At 40.1% G+C, this 21,877-nt stretch overlaps 1 non-coding gene across 1 annotated transcript; it reads right to left on the bottom strand.

Annotated features, from left to right (window-relative positions):
- Positions 1–6,781: 6,781 nt before the first annotated feature.
- TRNAG-CCC lies at positions 6,782–6,852 on the bottom strand. Its single transcript has one exon. It is a non-coding gene; the product is annotated as a tRNA-Gly (tRNA).
- Positions 6,853–21,877: the final 15,025 nt, after the last annotated feature.

Consider the following 21,877-nt stretch of genomic DNA (forward strand, 5'->3'; position numbering starts at 1 on the left):
TGATTATTTGATTTACTTGCATAAGATGCCATTGCCATGGATATGTAGTGCAGGTGCAGCAGTCATGTAAGAGCAACTCTACCTTAATCACTAAAAAGGTAGCCTCCAAAAGTGTTTTGGAGTGTCCTTCAAAAAAAAATTGGAGACTCCGAAGGTAACTTGGAAACTCAAAATCGCTAAAACAATAGTTTTCAAATATCTTTCACCTTACCCTAAAAATATATCCCCTCCGTTCCTAAATATTTGTCTTTTTAGAGATTTCAAATGGACTAGCACATACAGATGTATATAGACATATTTTAGAGTGTAGATTCATTCATTTTGGTCCGTATGTAGTCATTTGTTGAAATATCTAGAAAGACAAATATTTAGGAACGGAGGGAGTATATCTTTCACCTTTGTGGGACCCACTCGTCGCTAGGAATGTGAGACTGTCTCGTTTTCCTTTTCCCCCTCCATCTATCTCCTTCCTTGACCACATCTCTCCCTCTAGATCGGCCAACCGTCTTCCCCACATTGAATGTCGTGCCATGGTTACCCCTCCTCATCGACCAAGATCCCGAGCCACCACACAACATAAGCTTACTCTGCCCCTGGCATGCCGGATCCCCCAGCCTCCCCTTGAGGTTGTGCACGGCCGGTTGCATTGAGCAGGTGCACCGCCGAGTACCTAGGCAGGCGGCAAGGCCGACATGTGATAGCTTCCTGGATAGATGGGGGTGTGGCGGCGAGGCCTTGGGCTGGAGAGAGCAATAGCTCGTGTGGGGGAGGCAGAGGGCTCACCATCATCGCGACCAAAAGGTTAGCAGCCTCGGCCTTGTGAGCTTTGGGACAGCTGCTCGGCAATTCCTCTATATGTGGTCCAAGTCGCTGCTAGAGATCTCCTTCCTGGTCTCCTCATGAGCGGCAGGATATGTGGTTGCGGCGCTCGATTTTGGGCGATATGGTTGAGCATTGCCACACCCTGAAAAGTAGGGAGTGCAAAACAAAATTTGAATCACTTTAGCTATATGTAAGTTGCCTAGTTTTAAATTTTGGGTAAGTCGATTTTCTGATCATTCATTCGTCAAGATTCATGTTGTTGTTTGTTTCCTTGTTGTTTCATGGCTTCTTGGGCTGAATTTTTTGACTTGTCCCTATTTGGACTCAGTCGATTTTTCTATTGGGCTTGAGGCCCATTACCCATTGCATCCTTTTTTTTGTTTGTGTATGTTTTTGTTTTCCCCTCTTTAGTCGGTCTTTTTTTTATCTACATGGGTATTTTTGGGATGTTGGGTGAGTGCAAATGTATGGACACAGGTACTATACAATATGTTTGTAAATTATCCTAGAGTATGAAAATTGCACATTATATGCTTATTCTTTGCGTACTAGAAAAGGTGCAATTTTGGTGCAAAGTAGGGTGCAAGTTTTTTTTTCATTTTCTTTCTTCTTAAAGGGTAATACCAACCCCACTAATTACTCTTTCTTAGAAAACATTATTATTTTTATTTATTTTATTTATTATTTAAGGGCAATATCGATGCCACTAATTCATTCCGTCTTAGCAATTTTTTGTCTGTTGAAAATTCTACTATTATATGCTTATTCTTGCATCTGATAAAAAAGGTGCATTTTTGTGTAAATTGTGTGCAAATTTTGTCATTGTTTTTATGTATTTCTTTGTTTCTTCTTAACAAGTAATACATATGCCAGTAATTCATCCTTCTAAGAAAACTTCATAAATAATTTGATTTTCTTTTATTTTTTTATTTCTTCTCTAAGGTAATATCAATGCCTTTATTCAACCCTTGTTAGGAATCTTCTCTTTTCGTGCAAATTTTACTATTGTACGTTTATTCTTACATATTATTAAAAAGTGAAATTTTTGTGTAAATAATGTGCAAAATTTGCCATTTTTCATTTTATTTCTTCATAAAGGGTAATAATAGTCCACTATCATTCATCTTTAGAATACATCATTGTCTTGATTGTTTTAGTTTTTATTTCTCTTCATTTCTTCTTTAAGGGTAATACAATACCGCTAATTCATTCATTCTTAGGACACTTCTTTTTTGTGGGAATTTCACTACTATGTGCTTATTGTTGCGCAATATAAAAAGTGCATTTTTTGTGTAAATTTTGTGCAAATTTAGTCATTATTTGTTATATTTTTCATTTTATTTCTTCTTAAAGGGTAATACCAATGCCATTAATTTCTTTTCCTTAGAAAAATTCAACAATATTTTGATTTTATGTGCATTTCTATTTGATGTACTTATTGTTTCAAGGTAATACCGATGCCACTAACTCATTTCTTGTTAGGAAACTTCTTTTCCGCGAAAAATTCCACTATTATGTGCTTCCTTGCATACATCCTAAAAAAGTCAATGTATGTGTAAATTGCGTTCAAATTTTTTCATTATTTGTTATTATTTTCATTTTCTTTCTCCTTAAAGGGAGAATAAGAATGCTACTAATTCTTTCTTTCTACGACAACAACATTATTTTGATTTAAATTTTTTTAGTTTAGTTTCCTTCCTTTTTAAGGGTAATGCTAATTCCATGAATTTCTTCAACTTTATTTATTGAAAATTCAATATTATATGTTTATTCTTTCATATTAAAAAAAGTTCAATTTTATGTAAATTGTATGCAAATTTGGTTATTATTTGTTTTATTTTCTTTCTTCTTAAAGGGTAATACCAATTATTGAAAATTTTGGTCGGATCTGATGGATTGCGGATTTATGAATCGATTGTTCATTGAACTTATATGAATCTTTTTAAAAGATATTGCATAATTTTATAGTTTGTATTTCTCTCCGATCTATCCTTCTACTTTGGCCAAGCTTGATTGATTTATCTTCAGTGGGAGAGGTGCTTTGTAGTGGCTTCAATCATTGGGTGATCTTGTCCAGTGACAGAAAGGGACAAAAGAATGTATTGTATTGTCGCCACTAAGGATAAAATGTTGGGGTTAATCTTATTGCTATGTTTTCTTCTGTCTACATTAGGTCATCTTGCTTATTGCGTTACTCTATTTCTTTTGAACTTCATATTTTGAGATGCATGGTGGATAGTGGTCTCGGGGTGGAGTAATAGTTGTAGACGTCTGTAAGTTTAATGGTCTACTTATCACAGAGTAATGCCTATGTGAGATTATGCCATGAATGATCATAGTTATAATTTGTGCTATTCTATCAATTGCCCAACATTAATTTATCTAGCATGCCACTACATGCTTTCGAGAGAGATGCTACTAGTGAACCTATGCCCCCTGGTCTATTTACCGTCAATACTAAAACTCCTACAATTGCTCTTTTTGTTCTTTTACTTCCTTGCCAATTTTCCCTATCACTATTTGCTTTTAATATTGTAACTAGCAAGAACAAGGGGATTGATAAGCCCCTTGCCTTTGTTGGGTGCAAGCAATTTATTCATTTGTGTGCAGGTACTGCCAACGTTGTTAGCTTCGCGCCTCCTTCTAATTCGATAAACCTTAGTTCTTAACTAAGAGAAATACTTTCTGATGTTGTGCTACATCACCCTTCATTTTCGGGGTATCCAACAAATCCATCATGAGTAGCACAATGGGAATCCTATTAATTCATTCCTTCTAAGGAAACTTATATACTGCCAAATTCCATTAATATATGCTTACTATTGCATATTAGAAAATAGCACAATTTCTGTGCAAATTGTATGTAAAAAACAATTATTGTTCGTTTTGATTTTTTTAAAGCTAATATGAATGCCACTGGTGCATTTTTTTCTTATACACATTTGCTATTTTGATTTTTTTTCTATTCCATTTATTTTCTTCTTTAAGGGTGATATCAGTTCCACTAATTCATTTCTTTTTAGGACACATATTTTTTTAATCCCACCTTTTTTGCTCCTTTTACATATATTATAAAAAGCAAAATTCTATGCTAATTGCGTGGAAATTTTGACATGAGTTTTTTTTTTCAATCCTTCTTAAAGCGTAATACCAAGACCACTAATTATTTATTCTTAGAAATGTTCTTTTTTACTTGATATTTATTTTTGTTCATTTATTCTGTAAGGTGAGACCAACACAAGTATTAGATTTCTCATCTAAAATGAAATACTTCATTATTTCTAACCCCACATCATGTTACTAAGTATAGTGTAGACATGATAGGTTCTTATGTAACCTCATGATTTTGATTATTTTATTTTCATGGTAGGTGCGCGCACGAGGGGAGGGGGCAATAAATATATGATATCACTCCGCTATATGGTAAGTACATACGCAATGGTCTTGCCTTCATTGCAGTTCACGTCGCATGCACCAACTGTTAGTCGGGCCCAATATGAATCTCGTGCCATTGTAAAAAAAAAATCGTGTGCTCAAGACATGGGGGGGGGGGGGGGGGGGGGGGGAGTAAGAATATGATATCACTCTGGCATATGGTAGGTGCATACACAATGATCTTACCTTTGTTGCAGTTCACGTCGTATGCATCGACTGTTAGTCAGTTGAAAGCATGTGCTCAAGACATGGAAGCCGGAAGGTCATATACGAATCGCTCTCTAAAAAACAAGCATAATGAAAAAAAAATGCAAACATCAAAACTCTGTCGGATTAATTTTTTAGACCCCAACTTCTAAACAAGCAATTATTATGAACTTACATAGGCTTTTGACCACTGCTAGAATTGCTCCAAAATGTTAGCGTGCAACCACCACCTAAATAAAATTTCGTATAGTTTCTTTAGGGAAAAAGGGGCAACAATGATTCATTGGGCTTCGCTCCCATGCCTTAAGCGGCAAATTGTTGTCAAAGCACGTAAGGATGCGTGCATGGGTTGTAACCCAGTAGGCTCACCCGTTCGTACACATGCGTTGGTCAGCTTGCTCAAGGGTCTTTTTTGGTGATACCATTGACGTGCTATAAGTAAAAAAGGTCATTTTTTATTTTTGAATGTCTGTGTATTTAAACAGGGGCAAAAATGATTCACCGGGGCTTCGCTAACAATAATTCAAAAATATTCACGAATTAAGAAATGCCTGCGTATTTGTAAAATGTTCATGTACTTTTAAAGAGTTTGTGCACGAATCTGAAAAATGTGTCACTGATTTGGAAAAACAAAATCATGAATTTAAAAATGTTCATGGATTTTTTTAAACTGTGGATTTCTAAAAATATTGTGAATTTCTGAAAATTTCATGAGTTTGAAAATATATTCACAAATTTTAAGAATATTTACAAATTTTAAAGATTCCATGTTTCAAAGACAATGAAAACGGAAAACATGGATAACAAAAACGAAAAGTTATGAAGAAAAGGCAAAAACAAATAGAGAAGCACCCTAAAACATACAGAGAAACCGGCCGAAACCCGGTGAGCCTTCTAGCCCAAATCTCTACTACTCCCTCCTTCCATCTATATAGGGCCTAATGTGTTTTTCGAGATTAACTTTGACCAAATGTTAGAGCAATAATATATGACATGCAACTTACACAAACCATACCATCAAATTCGTATGTGAAAGTAGATTTCAATGATATAATTTTCACATTATGCATGTCATGTACTATTAATCTTGTCAATAGTCAAAGACGGTCTTGAAAAAAGCATTAGGCCCTATATAGACGGAAGGAGGGAGTACTTAAAAAGAACGTAAGGTTCCCATTTCACCTCTTTTTCGTCCAACCTTCCATATATACGTCGCACTTTTTCCTTATCCTCTTTGATTTTTTCCTCCCATATTTGATTGTTCTCCCATCCATTTAATTGTCTCATGTTTATTAACTTACCAAAATAAACACATATTTTGTTGGCAAATCATTAAATTCTTACCAAATAAGTGCTTAACAATAAAATGGCAGAGAAATCATGGCGATTGCATACAAACATTTGGTAAGATTTTAGCGTATCAATATAATAATATACATGGATTCTCAAAAACAATAATATAGTACAATAATAGTCGTGCAGTCAGGGGCTAATCTACTAGAATGTTTATACTCCCGTTGCAACGCACGGGCAATTGTCTAGTTGATGTAAAAAAGAACTAGATGGGCCACCTGAAATACGATCTACGGTGCTACTCAGCCCAATGTACACCTTGGGCCAAGCAACACAACTGGGCCGAGTGCCATTGATCTCAAAAACATGGATAACAAAAACGAAAAATTATGAAGAAAATGCAAAAACAAATAGAGAAGCACCCTAAAAACAGAAGAAGAACACACAAAGAAACCGGCCGAAACCCGGTGAGCCTTCTAGCCCAAATCTCTACTACTTAAAAAGAACGTAAGGTTCCCATTTCACCTCTTTTTCGTCCAACCTTCCATATATACGTCGCACTCTTTCCTTATCCTCTTTGATTTTTTTTCCTCTCATATTTGATTGTTCTCCCATCCATTTAATTGTCTCATGTTTATTAACTTACCAAAATAAACACATATTTTGTTGGCAAGTCATTAAATTCTTACCAAATAAGTGCTTAACAATAAAATGGTAGAGAAATCATGGCGATTGCATACAAACATTTGGTAAGATTTTAGCGTATCAATATAATAATATACATGGATTCTCAAAAACAATAATATAGTACAATAATAGTCGTGCAGTCAGGGGCTAATCTACTAGAATGTTTATACTCCCGTTGCAACGCACGGACAATTGTCTAGTTGATGTAAAAAAGAACTAGATGGGCCACCTGAAATACGATCTACGGTGCTACTCAGCCCAATGTACACCTTGGGCCAAGCAACACAACTGGGCCGAGTGCCATTGATCTCAAAAAAAAAAGCGGCAAAAATGTATGTGCGCATCCAGGGAATCGAACCTTGGTCAGTACCGTGGGAGGGTACTATGATACCACTACACCAGATACGCCCGCACAGTTAATGAAGTTAGTTTCTTATTTGTAGCGGATTTAGAATTCTGGTGGTACCAAAAGCACATACGAACATTATACATACGAAATAAGAATGCACAGTGTCCTCCAATTTTTCTTCTGCCGAGGCCTTTGCGGTTGTCACACAGCAATATGCTGTGTTTTTCGTTGTCCCTCCAAAATAAGTATCTCAAGTTTAATATAATTTTATACCTTTTTTAGGGAGTACAACTTTTTTTAAGGGGTATGACTTTGTACTAGAAATAGTATAAAGTTGAGATATTCATTTTGGGACGGAGGGAGTATAATCTTATATGAGGGATAAAGGGTAATTAATAAAGTGAAGGAAGAGAAGCACTCCTTGGAAATATTATTCTAGTCCCGAGCTCAATGATGTCAGATTTTTCAAATGATGTCAGATTTTTCAGAGCCCCCAACGAACGACCTCTCGATCGTCCGATCACCTAGGTTGTTGCCACGTCAGCGTCTTGGACTCATTCGCGCACGCGCCGTATCTAGCGAACGAACTCGGCTTCCTCTTCCCTCATCCCCTAACTCTCGTCCCCACATGCTCATTCCCCCTTCCCCGGCTATTCTCCCCATCGACAACTCTTTCCCGACGATCCTAGCGAAGTGTTGTGGTTGCAGCCGCAGATCTTGGCGATTCCCGTCATTTCTTCACGCATATGGTGCGGGTGGAGGCTGGCTGTGCTCGGAGAGACAGTAGTTGCCGGGGCTGCATCTTTGCCGTCGTCGTCGTCGTCGTCAGGGAATGCGTGTTCGTGGTCGACGGGGCTGCACAATGGTGGTCGGCAAGGCGTGGTGGTGGTGTCCATCGCCTAGGCCTCGCGACCTCCTCGGTGTATCCTCCAACACGTGTAGCCGCCACGGGCATCGCCATCCCCGGGTCACCACCGAGGCGACACCGAGGAAGTGGCCATGACGGTGCCCATCTTTGTCTCCGTCGACGTCCGCAGGTGCCGCTGACCATGGCGTTAGGAGAGGATGGAGGAGGAGGGGGTGTTGCGACGGCTGGCCATGGGGGAGAAGGTGGAGCTCACCTGCGACGAGGCGGCGCGGCGGCTCCACGTCCACATGGCGACGGTGGCAAATTTATGAGTTTTTTCAACTTGTCACATGGCAAATTTTGTACATTTTCTGTAATGTCCACATGGCAATTTTTCGAAATGTTTATAATAACATAACCATGGTAAATTCACTTTATTAACCATGGTAAAGAAACTAGAACCATAGCAAATTTACAATTCAAAAATTGCCAAGTTTTTTAAGAACAAAATCCATAAATCTGCCATGTGTCCATGGAAAATTCCTAAATTTGAAAAAAAATCAAAGAAATAAATCCCTAACTTTTGCCACGTGCTTATTACAAATTTCCAAAATTTTGCCATGTGTTTTTTCAATTTTAGTGAAACAAATTCCTAATTTTTTTCATCATTTTCAAATAACCAAATCCTTAACTTGGACATGTGCCCATTATAAATTCCCAAAAGTCGCCAAGTTGCTTAGATAACAAATTTCTTAAACTTTTAACGTGGAATTCTATTATAGTAGCATGGCAGTAATATTATTTAGACCATGCAAACTTTATTAATTAGACCATGGTAGTTTTTTGGGTAGCATGGCAATTGCATTGTTTAGACCATGTCAATTTTTTAATTAGCCATGGCAATTTAATTAATTAGAGCATGCCAAATTATTTGTCGTAGGTGTATATTATTTCCACGGAAAAATATACTATCATAAATTTATAAATTAGAGGATGGGAGTTTTATAAAGTACTCCCTCCGGTCCTTTTTACTCTGCACATTGGATTTGCCGAAAGTCAAACTTTGCTAAGTTTGACCAAATTTATATTAGAAATTATTAGCATCTATAATATGTAATAAATATAATATAAAAATATATTCCAAGATGAATCTAATGATATTGGTGTTGTTATGTGAATGTCTATAATTTTTTATATATATTTGGTCAAAGTTGGATGAGATTGACTTCGGACAAACCTAATATGCGGAGTAAAAGGGACCGGAGGGAGTACGTATAGCATGGCAATTTTTATGAATTAGAGGATGTCAATTATAAATTTATATTTCTCTACTTTTTCTGCGTTCGAAAATATTTTCTTTTCATTTGATAGCATATTTTATGTAAGAAAGAAGTTATGGGTGTGGCCTTTTTTCTGCTCACCTCGTTAATTTTCTGGCCCATCTGGGCCGGCCTGGGTTCGCTTGAAAACACAGCTACAACGAATGTGGGATGCAACAGGGAGGTCTCGCTCGATCCTCCATCCCCTAGCGAATGAATAGTTCGCTATGGGGTAACTCCTCAATTGATGTTTGTCGAGTATTGGAGTGCAAATAATCAAAAATATTTTTCGGCAACAAACATTCCTTAGTTTTTTGCCTGCGTGCAAATATACATGATGAAATCACATTCGTGCAAGTCTAGGCAAAAACATCAAAATCAATACTCCAAATGCTTTCTAAGATATTCTTTTTGGAACATCAAATTTATTTATTTCGTCCCAAGCATTAGGAATGATTTTTATTCAGGAAAAAGTGCACGTACGTAGAAAATTCAACAATATTCATTGAAAAAATAATCAGAAAAAATTGAAGGTTTCGCTAATTTTCAGTTCGCGGGTGCATTTGAGCTCAAGTGTAGAAACCCTATGTTCGTGACTTGTTTGTTACTTCTGGAAATAAGATCCTTCAGATAATCAATTGGTGGCTATGTTCTATTGTATGCAGGTCGTTTCTATCTCATCTCACACTATAAAACACGCAAGCCCATTGTAGGAGTTGTATTTGCTTAGTCAAAGGTAGCAGTGGTGCTAGACGTACGACCATATGATGGTAGTGCCTTTAATTTTAAGTTTTAATTCTTTATGTATTTTTTTGAATTTTTTTTGGATGAGTGTGAATTTCCTAATATTGTCTCAATACACGTTTGTTGCCCATCAATAGTTCTAGGCGGCTTAGGTGGGCTGCGCACGCGTACGTTAGTTGGGCTTGGCTGCTGCTGCTTTCCTTTTCCTTTTCCTTTTCTTTTTCTTTCAGTTTTTCTATTTTGTTTTGAATTTCAATTTTGTTTCAAAACCAACTTGTTCTAAATTCCTCTAGGAATATTAATAGAAGATTAGGCCCTCTTTAGGTCCTATGGGTATTTGTTTCCTGTCGAATAAAATATATAGTCTTATATAATATTCCCAATTAATTTTTAAATTGATTCAAAAAGATCAAGTTCACTAAACATATTTTGGTAAATTTTATCAGAGGCTCAAACTCTTATTTGGGGCTTATTAAACATTTTATTATGCCCAATAAAATATTTAATTTGCCACCCTATTTTTGGTATATCAGTTTATCCCCTAAATTCCTTTAGGGTTGAATTTAATTGCCAATGGATTTAGGGTTTAAAATAAATATTAGGGATTTATGAATATTATTCCAACCCAAAATATTTAATAATGGTCACGGATATTTATGTGGACTCATTTTTTGGTTTTACACGTAAGCCCTAAATGACAATTTAAGGTTCTAAATAATTCCAAAAAAACACATTTTCAATCAAATTAAACAATTCCTATTTAAGTTATAGCTAATAACAGGCAATCACAACCAATTTTGGGAAAAATTGTAAAAAAAGTAACATTCCAGATTTGGACAAAATCTGGAATGTGACAACATGACTGGACCTCTATGACGGGCCGAGGGAGGCCATAGATACCTCCTCGCCCTAGTTGATAAGTTCACCAAGTGAATTGAATGAAGGTTACTAGTAAAGCCATCGAGACGGTCACCAAATTCCCATCTGGTGTAATACACCGTTACAGCATGCCCCATAGTATCATCACCGACAATGGTCAAAATTTCATGTCAAAACCCCTTGAACCCTCTTAGTAAAGAGTAGGACTAATTAGTCCAATTTCAAAGCCACGATCCTTTAACAACTTGGTAAGTTTCTCATACCACACACGTGGGCTTGTTTATAGTCATGAAGCGGGATTTCAAATTTATAGACATGACTGGGGAACTTGGGATCCTCGAACCCTGTAGGTTGTTTGACATACACCAATTTATTTAGGAGACCATTAAGAAATGCATTCTTCATATTCATTTGTTGCATCTTAATATTACGATGCGATGCATCTACAAGCAACATGTGAATATATTCAAGGCGAGCAACTGGAGCAAAGGTTTCACCATAACTGATATCTTTGACTTGGGAGAAACCTTCAGCCATTAATACATCTCAAACGTATCTATATTTTGTGATTGTTTTATGCTATTATAGTATCACTTTTGTATACTTCTTATAGCATTTTATGTTATTTTCTGTACTAACCTATTAATTTAGTGTCAGTGTCAGTTCTTGTTTCGTGCATGTTTTTGACTTTTCAGAAAATTGATATCTATCGAGGTAAAAAGATATGAGTATTTAATATGTTTTTTTCGGGCAACGAAGATTCGAGAAAAGCACCGGGGGCAGGGGACCCATAGGGCCTGGTGGCACGCCCATGCACTAGGCGTGCCCCGTGGCCACATGGGCCCCACAAGCACCGCCTTACGCCCATTCTTCCCTTTATAGATTCCATAATTCCTAAAACCCTCGGTACCAATTTTATCTGAATTTTTTCGCCACCGCAAGCTTCTGTTTCGAGGAGATCCAATCTAGAGGCATGTTATGGTACTCTACCGGGGGGGAATCCATTGCCGGAGACTTCTTCATCAACCTTGCTAACTCCATGACCATTTGTGAGTAGTTTTCTTGGGACCTTAATTAGGGTCCATAGTGGTAGCAAGATGGCTCTCTCCCTTTCTCTCTCTCTCTCCCTCCCTCTCTCAGCTTCAATATCAAGTTCCAGTGAGTTGCCTCACATGATCAAGATCAATTCGATGTAATTCGTAGTTGTCTTCGTTGGGATATGATGGATTGTCACTTTATGATCATATTGTCCTTTGAACTCAATTGATTTTTTGAGGTTTTTTGATATATAATTAAACAGCCATGTATGCTCCTCGATCTATCTATCTTATTCGGCCAAGTTTGATGGGTTTTTTCTTCAAAGGGACTATGCATTGTAGTGGGTTCTAATCTAACTGAACATCTGGGTGTGCAGAGAGAACTCTCTCATCGGCCTGATGCTGATGCAAGATTTATGCCTACACATGAGCTTTTGGACATCACTTTGTTGGGGATCGTAGTAATAATTCAAAATTTTCCTACATGTCACCAAGATCAATCTAGGAGATGCTAGAAACGAGAGAGAGACGGAGTGCATCTTCATACCCTTGAAGATCGCTAAGCGGAAGCGTTACAAGAACGCGGTTGATGGAGTCGTACTCGCGGCGATTCAAATCGCGGAAGATCCGATCTAGCGCTGAACGGACGGCGCCTCTGTGTTCAACACACGTGCAGCCTAGGGACGTCGCCTCCTTCTTGATCCATCAAGGGGAGAGGAGAAGTTGAGGGAGAACTCCAGCAGCACGATGGCGTGGTGATGGAGGAGCTTGTGGTTCTCCGGCAGGGCTTCGCCAAGCACTATGGAAGAGGAGGAGGAGTTGGCGAGGGGGAGGGTTGCGCCAGGGGAAGGGTATGGCTGCCCTCCCACCTCCTCACTATATATAGGGGAAGGGGAGAGAGGGGCAGGCGCCCTAGGGTTTCTCCTAGGGGGCGGCGGCTAGGGCAGATTGGATCTCCCTATAGGGAAACCCTAGGTAGACTTGCCCCCCAAGCCAAGCAGGTGGAGGCTTGCCTCCCAAGCCAGGTGGAGGCGCCCCAAGTCCCCAAGTAACGTGGGAAAAGGGTGTGGGGGTGCACAGCCCCTTAGTGGGCTGGTTTGCCCCCTCCCCTTGGCCCATGAGGCCCTGCAACACTTGCCGGGGCTCCCGAAACACCTTTCGGTCATGCTGGCCATAGCCTGGTACCCCCGGAACACTTCCCGATTCCAATACCCTTCGTCCAATATATCGATCTTCACCTTCGGACCATTTCAGAACTCCACGTGACGTCCGGGATCTCATCCGGGACTCCGAACTACCTTCGGTAACCACATACTATTTCCCATAACAACTCTAGCGTCACCGAACCTTAAGTGTGTAGACCCTACGGGTTCGGGAACCATGCAGACATGACCGAGACCTCTCTCCGGCCAATAACCAACAGCGGGATCTGGATACCCATGTTGGCTCCCACATGTTCCATGATGATCTCATCGGATGAACTATGATGTCGGGGATTCAATCAATCTCGTATACAATTCCTTTTGTCCATCGGTATGTTACTTTCCCGAGATTCGATCGTCGGTATCCCTATACCTTGTTCAATCTCGTTACCGGCAAGTCTCTTTACTCGTTCCGTAATGCATGATACCGTGGCTAACTCAATAGTCACACTAAGCTCATTATGATGATGCATTACCGAGTGGGCCCAGAGATACCTCTCCATCACACGGATTGACAAATCCCAGTCTCGATTCGTGCTAACCCAACAGACACTTTCGGAGATACCTATAGTGCACCTTTATAGTCACCCAGTTATGTTGTGACATTTGATACACCCAAAGCATTCCTACGGTATCTGGGAGTTGCACAATCTCATGGTCTAAGGAAACGATACTTGACATTAGGAAAGCTCTAGCAAACGAACTACGCGATCTTGTGCTATGCTTAGGATTGGGTGACACTCATCTTTTCTCTATCTTCTGCCGAGGTCGGGCATTGAGCCATGCTCAATCTCACACCTTGCAATGCAGGCAAGAACCCCTTCTTGGACTGATCCATATTGAACTTCTTCAATATCTTGTCAAGGTATGTGCTTTGTGAAAGACCAATGAGGAGTCTCGATCTATCTCGATGCCTAATATGTAAGCAGCTTCTCCAAGATCCTTCATTGAAAAACACTTATTCAAGTAGGCCTTTATGCTTTCCAAAAGTTCTATATCATTTCCCATCAATAGTATATCATCCACATATAATATGAGAAATGCTACAGAGCTCCCACTAACTTTCTTGTAAACACAAGCTTCTCCATAGGTCTGCATAAACCTAAACGCTTTGATCATTTCATCAAAGCGAATGTTCCAACTCCGAGATGCTTGCACCAGCCCATAGATGGAGCGCTGGAGCTTGCATACCTTGTCAGCATTCTTAGGATCGACAAAACCTTCCGGCTGCATCATATACAATTCTTCCTTAAGGAAACCATTATGGAATGCCGTTTTGACGTCCATTTGCCATATCTTATAATCGTAGAATGCGGCAATTGCTAACATGATTCGGCCGGACTTCAGCTTCGCTACGGGTGAGAAGGTCTCATCGTAGTCAATCCCTTGAACTTGTCTAACCCTTAGCGACAAGCCGAGCCTTATAGATGGTCACATTACCATCTGCGTCAGTCTTCTTCTTAAAGATCCATTTATTCTCTATGGTTTGTCGATCATCGGGCAAGTCTGTCAATGTCCATACTTTGTTTTCATACATGGATCCTATCTCGGATTTCATGGCTTCAAGCCATTTGTTGGAATCTGGGCCCGCCATCGCTTCTTCATAGTTCGAAGGTTCACTGTTATCTAACAACGTGATTTCCAGGACAGGGTTGCCGTACCACTCTGGTGCGGAACGTGTCCTTGTGGACCTACGAAGTTTAGTAGCACCTTGATCCGAAGTTTCATGATAATCATTATTAACTTCCTCTCTAGTCGGTGCAGGCACCACAGAAACATCTTCCTGAGCTGCACTACTTTCCGGTTCAAGAGGTAGTACCTCATCAAGTTATACTTTCCTCCCACTTACTTCTTTTGAGAGAAACTCTTTCTCTATAAAGGATCCATTCTTGGCAACAAAGATCTTGCCTTCGGATCTGAGGTAGAAGGTATACCCAATAGTTTCCTTAGGGTATCCTATGAAGACACATTTTTCTGACTTGGGTTCGAGCTTTTCAGGTTGAAGTTTCTTGACATAAGCATCGCATCCCCAAACTTTCAGAAACGACAGCTTAGGTTTCTTTCCAAACCATAATTCATACAGTGTCGTCTCAATGAATTTCGACAGAGCCCTATTTAAAGTGATAGCAGTAGATCGGTAAGAGACATCATAGATCGCACCATATCAAATAGAGTGCGATTACGATGTTTGGACACACCATTACACTGAGGTGTTCCAGGCGGCATGAGTTGTGAAACAATTCCACATTTCCTTAAGTGCGTGCCAAACTCGTGACCCAAATATTCCCCTCCGTGATCTGATCGTAAGAACTTTATTTTCCTGTCACGTTGATTCTCTACCTCACTCTGAAATTCCTTGAACTTTTCAAAGGTCTCAGACTTGTGTTTCATTAAGTTGACATACCCATATCTACTTAAGTCATCAGTGAGGGTGAGAACACAATGATAGCCACCGCGAGCCTCAACGCTCATTGGACCGCACACATCAGTATGTATGATTTCCAATAAACTGGTTGCTCGCTCCATTGTTCCGGAGAACGGAGTCTTGGTCATTTTGCCCATGAGGCATGGTTCACACATGTCAAATGATTCATAATCAAGAGACTCCAAAAGTTCATCTACATGGAGTTTCTTCATGCGTTTGACACCAATGTGACCAAGGCGGCAGTGCCACAAGTATGTGGGACTATCATTACCAACCTTACATCTTTTGGCATTCATACTATGAATATGTGTAACATCACGTTTGAGATTCAATAAAAATAAACCATTGACCAACGAGGCATGACCATAAAACATATCTCTCATATAAATAGAACAACCATTATTCTCGGATTTAAATGAGTAGTCATCTCGCATTAAACGAGATCCTGATACAATGTTCATGCTCAAAGCTGGTACTAAATAACAATTATTGAGGTTTAAAACTAATCCCAAAGATAGATGTAGAGGCAGCGTGACGACGGCGATCACATCGACCTTGGAACCATTCCCGACGCGCATCGTCACCTCGTCCTTTGCTAGTCTCCGCTTATTCCGCAGCTCCTATTTTGAGTTACAAATATGAGCAACCGCACCGGTATCAAATACCCAGGAGCTACTACGAGTGCTGGTAAGGTACACATCAATAACATGTATATCATATATACCTTTGGTGTTGCCGGCCTTCTTACTCGCTAAGTACTTGGGGCAGTTCCGCTTCCAGTGACCATTTCCCTTGCAATAAAAGCACTTAGTCTCAGGCTTGGGTCCATTCTTTGGCTTCTTCCTGGCAACTGGCTTACCGGGTGCGGCAATTCCCTTGTCGTCCTTCTTGAAGTTCTTCTTACCCTTGCCTTTCTTGTAACTAGTGGTCTTATTCACCATCAACACTTGGTGTTCCTTTTTGATTTCCACCTCCTCTGATTTTAGCATTGAATATAACTCAGGAATGGACTTCTCCATCCGTTGCATATTGTAGTTCATCACAAAGCTCTTGTAGCTAGGTGGAAGCGACTAGAGGATCCTGTCAATGACCGAGTCATCTGGAAGATTAACTCCCAGCTGAGGCAAGCGGTTGTGCAACCCAGACATTTTGAGTATATGCTTGCTGACAGAACTGTTTTCCTCCATCTTACAACTATAGAACTTGTTAGAGACTTCATATCTCTCGACTCGGGCATGAGCTTGGAAAACCATTTTTAGCTCTTGGAACATCTCATATGCTCTGTGCTGCTCAAAATGCTTTTGGAGCCCCAATTCTAAGCTGTAAAGCATGCCGCACTGAACCAGGGAGTAATCATCACTACGCGACTGCCAGGCGTTCATAACGTCTTGAGTTGCTGGGAAAATGGGTGCTTCACCTAGCGGTGCTTCAAGGACATATGCTTTCTTGGCAGCTATATATGAGGATGACCCTCAAGTTACGGACCCAATCCATATAGTTGCTACCATCGTCTTTCAGCTTGGTTTTCTCTAGGAACGCGTTGAAGTTGAGGGCAACATTGGCGTGGGCCATTGGATCTACAGGATAGATTGTAAAGACAACTTTAGACTAAGTTCATGATAATTAAGTTCATCTAATCAAGTTATTAATGAACTCCCACTTAGGTAGACATCCCTCTATTCATCTAAGTGATACATGATCCGAATCGACTAGGTCGTGTCCGATCATCACGTGAGACGGACTAGTCATCAACGGTGAACATCTCCATGTTGATCGCATCTACTATTCGACTCGTGTTCGACCTTTCGGTCTCTTGTGTTCCGAGGCCATGTCTGTACATGCTAGGCTCGTCAAGTCAACCTAAGTGTTTCGCATGTGTAAATCTGGCTTATACCCGTTGTATGCGAACGTTAAAATCTATCACACCCGATCATCACATGGTGCTTCGGAACAACGATCCTTTGCAACGGTGCACAGTTAGGGAAAACACTTCCTTGAAACTTTGTGAGGGATCATCTTATTTATGCTACCGTCATTCTAAGAAAATAAGATGCAAACATGATAAACATCACATGCAAATCATAAAGTTACATGATATGGCCAATATCATCTTACGCCTTTTGATCTCCATCTTCGAGGCGCGGCATGATCACCTTCGTCACTGGCATGACACCCTGATCTCCATCATCATGATCTCCATCATCGTGTCTTCATGAAGTTGTCTCGCCATCTATTACTTCTACTACTATGGCTAATGGTTAGCAATAAAGTAAAGTAATTACATGGCGTTTTTCATTGACACGCAGGCCATACAATAAATTAAGACAACTCCTATGGCTCCTGCCAGTTGTCATACTCATCGACATGCAAGTCATGAATCCTATTACAAGAACATGATCAATCTCATACATCACATATATATAATTCATCACATCCTTTTGGCCATATCACATCACATAGCATACCCTGCAAAAACAAGTTAGACGTCCTTTAATTGTTTTTGCATGTTTTACGTGGCTGCTATGGGTTTCTAGCAAGAACATTTCTTACCTACGCAAAAGCCACAACGGTGATATGCCAATTGCTATTTACCCTTCATAAGGACCCTCTTCATCGAATCCGATCCGACTAAAGTGGGAGAGACAGACACCCGCTAGCCACCTTATGCATCAAATGCATGTCTGTCGGTGGATCCAGTCTCATGTAAGCATACATGTAAGGTCGGTCCGGGCCGCTTCATCCCACAATGCCGCTGAATCAAGATAAGACCAGTAATGGTAAGAAAATCGACCAAATCATCGCCCACAACTACTTTGTGTTCTACTCGTGCGAAGAATCTACACATAGACCTAGCTCTGATGCCACTGTTTGGGGATCATAGTAATAATTCAAAATTTTCCTACGTGTCACCAAGATCAATCTAGGAGATGCTAGCAACGAGAGAGAGAGAGAGGGAGTGCATCTTCATACCATTGAAGATCGCTAAGCGGAAGCGTTACAAGAACGCGGTTGATGGAGTCGTACTCGCGGTGATTCAAATCACGGAAGATCCGATCTAGCACCGAACGGACGGCACCTCCGCGTTCAACACACGTACAACCTAGGGACATCTCCTCCTTCTTGATCCAGCAAGGGGAGAGGATAAGTTGAGGGATAAATCCAGCAGCACGACGATGTGGTGATGGAGGAGCTCGTGGTTCTCTGGCAGGGCTTCGCCAAGCACTACGGAAGAGGAGGATGAGTTGGAGAGGGGGAGGACTGCACCAGGGGAAGGGTATGGTTACCCTCCCACCTCCTCACTATATATAGGGGAAGGGGAGAGAGGGGGAGGTTCCCTGATGACCCACAAGTATAGGGGATCTATCATAGTCCTTTCGATAAGTAAGAGTGTCGAACCCAACAAGGAGCAGAAGGAAATGATAAGCGGTTTTCAGCAAGGTATTCTCTGCAAGCACTGAAATTATCGGTAACAGATAGTTTTGTGATAAGGTAATTGGTAACGAGTAACAAGTAACAAGAGTAAATAAGGTTCAGCAAGATGGCCCAATCCTTTTTTTAGCAAAGGACAAGCCTAGACAAACTCTTATATGAAGGAAAGCGCTCCTGAGGACACATGGGAATTATCGTCAAGCTAGTTTTCATCACGATCATATGATTCACGTTCGGTACTTTGATAATTTGATATGTGGGTGGACCGGTGCTTGGGTACTGCCCTTACTTGGACAAGCATCCCACTTATGATTAACCCCCATTGCAAGCATCCACAACTACAACAGAAGTATTAAGGTAAACCTAACCATATCATGAAACATATGGATCCAAATCAGCCCCTTACGAAGCAACGCATAAACTAGGGTTTAAGCTTCTGTCACTCTAGCAACCAATCATCTACTTATTACTTCCCAATGCCTCCCTCTAGGCCCAAACAATGGTGAAGTATCATGTAGTCGACGTTCACATGACACCACTAGAGGGATGACAACATACATCTTATCAAAATATCGAACGAATACCAAATTCACATGACTACTAATAGCAAGACTTCTCCCATGTCCTCAGGAACAAACGTAACTACTCGCAAAGCATATTCATGTTCATAATCAGAGGGGTATTAATATGCATAATGGATCTGAACATATGATCTTCCACCAAGTAAACCAACTAGCATCAACTACAAGGAGTAATCAACACTACTAGCAACCCACAGGTACCAATCTGAGGTTTGGATACAAAGATTGGATACAAGAGATGAACTAGGGTTTGAGATGAGATGGTGCTGGTGAAGATGTTGATGGAGATTGACCCTCTCCCAATGAGAGGATCGTTGGTGATGCCGATGGTGGTGATTTCCCCCTCCCGGGGGAAGTTTCCCCGGCAGAACAGCTCCGCCAGAGCACTAGATTGGTTCCGCCTCATGGTGGCGGAGTCTCATCCCGAAAGCTTGCTTATTATTTTTTTCCTCCATGAAAGACTCCATATAGTAGAAGATGGGCATCGGAGGGCCACCAGGGGGCCCACGAGGCAGGGGGGCGCGCCTAGGGGGGTAGGGCGCGCCCCCACCCTCGTGGCAGATGGGTGGCCCCCCTCTGGTACTTCTTGCGCTCAATATTTTTTTATTCTGAATCGTGCTCCCGTGAAGTTTCAGGACTTTTGGAGATGTGCAGAATAGGTCTCTAATATTTGCTCCTTTTCCAGCCTAGAATTCCAGCTGCCGGCATTCTCCCTCTTCATGTAAACCTTGTAAAATAAGAGAAAATAGGCATAAGTATTGTGACATAATGTGTAATAAAATCCCATAATGCAATAAATATCGATATAAAAGCATGATGCAAAATGGACGTATCAACTCCCCCCAAGCTTAGACCTCGCTTGTCCTCAAGCGAAAGCCGAAAAAAAAAATCGAAAAATATGTCCACATGCTTGGAGATAGAGGTGTCTATAAAAAATAAAATACGGACATGAGGGCATCATGATCATTCTTAAAACAACAACATATATATATATATATTGCCATATGATCTCTTATGCTAAAGTAACAATTCAATCACAATTTCAAGTATGGGTCATAAACTTCATTGAGAACCAACAAACTCTAATCTCAGTCATTGAGGCAATTGCAATTTATCATAACATAGGAAAGAGTCAATATAAGAGCTTTTCAGCAAGTCCGCATACTCAACCATCTTTTAGTCTTTCATAATTGCTAACACTCACGCAATATTTATGGGTATGAAGTTTTAATCGGACACAGAGAAAGATAGGGGCTTATGGTTTTGCCTCCCAACGTTTTACCTCAAGGGTAATGTCAACAATAATAGTTCATGAAGACTCACATCCAATTAGCTATATATATCAGGATCTTTCCAACACATTGTGCTTGCCAAAGGATAAAATGTAAAAAGGAAAGGTGAAGATCATCATGACTCTTATGTAAGGTAGAAGATAAAAGTAAAAGACGGGCCCTTCGCAAAGGGAAGCAGAGGTTGTCATGCGCTTTTATGGTTGGATGCACAAAATCTTAATGCAAAAGAACGTCACTTTATATTGCCACTTGTGATATGGACCTTTATTATGCAGTCTGTCGCTTTTATTTCTTCCATATCACAAGATTGTATAAAGCTTATTTTCTCCGCACTAATAAGTCATACATATTTAGAGAGCAATTTTTATTTCTTGCACCGATGAAAACTTACTTGAAGGATCTTACTCAATCCATAGGTAGATATGGTGGACTCTCATGGCAAAACTGGGTTTAGGGATATTTGGAAGCACAAGTAGTATCTCTACTTGGTGCAAAGAAATTAGCTAGCATGAGAGGGAAAGGCAAGCTCAACATGTTGGATGATCCATGACAATATAATTTATCTCAGATGTAAGAAAACATAACCCACTACGTTGTCTTCCTTGTCCAACATCAACTCTTAGCATGTCATACTTTAATGAGTGCTAACAATCATAAAAGATGTCCAAGATAGTATATTTATATGTGAACCTCTCTTTCTTTATTACTTACTATTAATTGCAACGATGACCAAAACTATGTTTGTCAACTCTCAACAACTTTTATTCATCATACTCTTTATATGTGAGCTCATTACTCCATAAGATTCACATGATCTCTTTATTTCTTTTTATTTCTTCTCTTTTATTTTATTTAATTCCGTCAAGATCATAGCCAAATAATCAAGCCCTTGACTCAACATTAATCTTTATATAGCTCATGGACTCGATTACATAGAGGGATCATAAAGCAAAACTCACAACTAGATCATACTAAAACTTTATTCTACTAGATCAAGATATTACCAAAAGGATCGAACTAAGAAAAACGGTAAAGATAAAAGTGATGGTGATATGATACTGGGGCACTCCCCCAAGCTTGGCAGTTGCCAAGGGGAGTGCCCATACCCATGTGATTATGTCTGTTTTTCCGGTGAGGGAGATGGAGTAGTTGATAATGTAGGCTTGTCGTCCCTCTTCCAAGGCATAGGCTCATCATCATAGAAGGATGATCGAGTCTCTGCTACCTCTTGAGCACTGCGTTGGTTTTCCCCGAAGAGGAAGGGATGATGTAGTAAAGTAGCGTAAGTATTTCCCTCAGTTTTTGAGGACCAAGGTATCAATCCAGTAG

The sequence above is a fragment of the Triticum urartu genome, chromosome 2 (genome assembly GCF_003073215.2).
Source record: "Triticum urartu cultivar G1812 chromosome 2, Tu2.1, whole genome shotgun sequence".
NCBI lineage: Eukaryota > Viridiplantae > Streptophyta > Magnoliopsida > Poales > Poaceae > Triticum > Triticum urartu.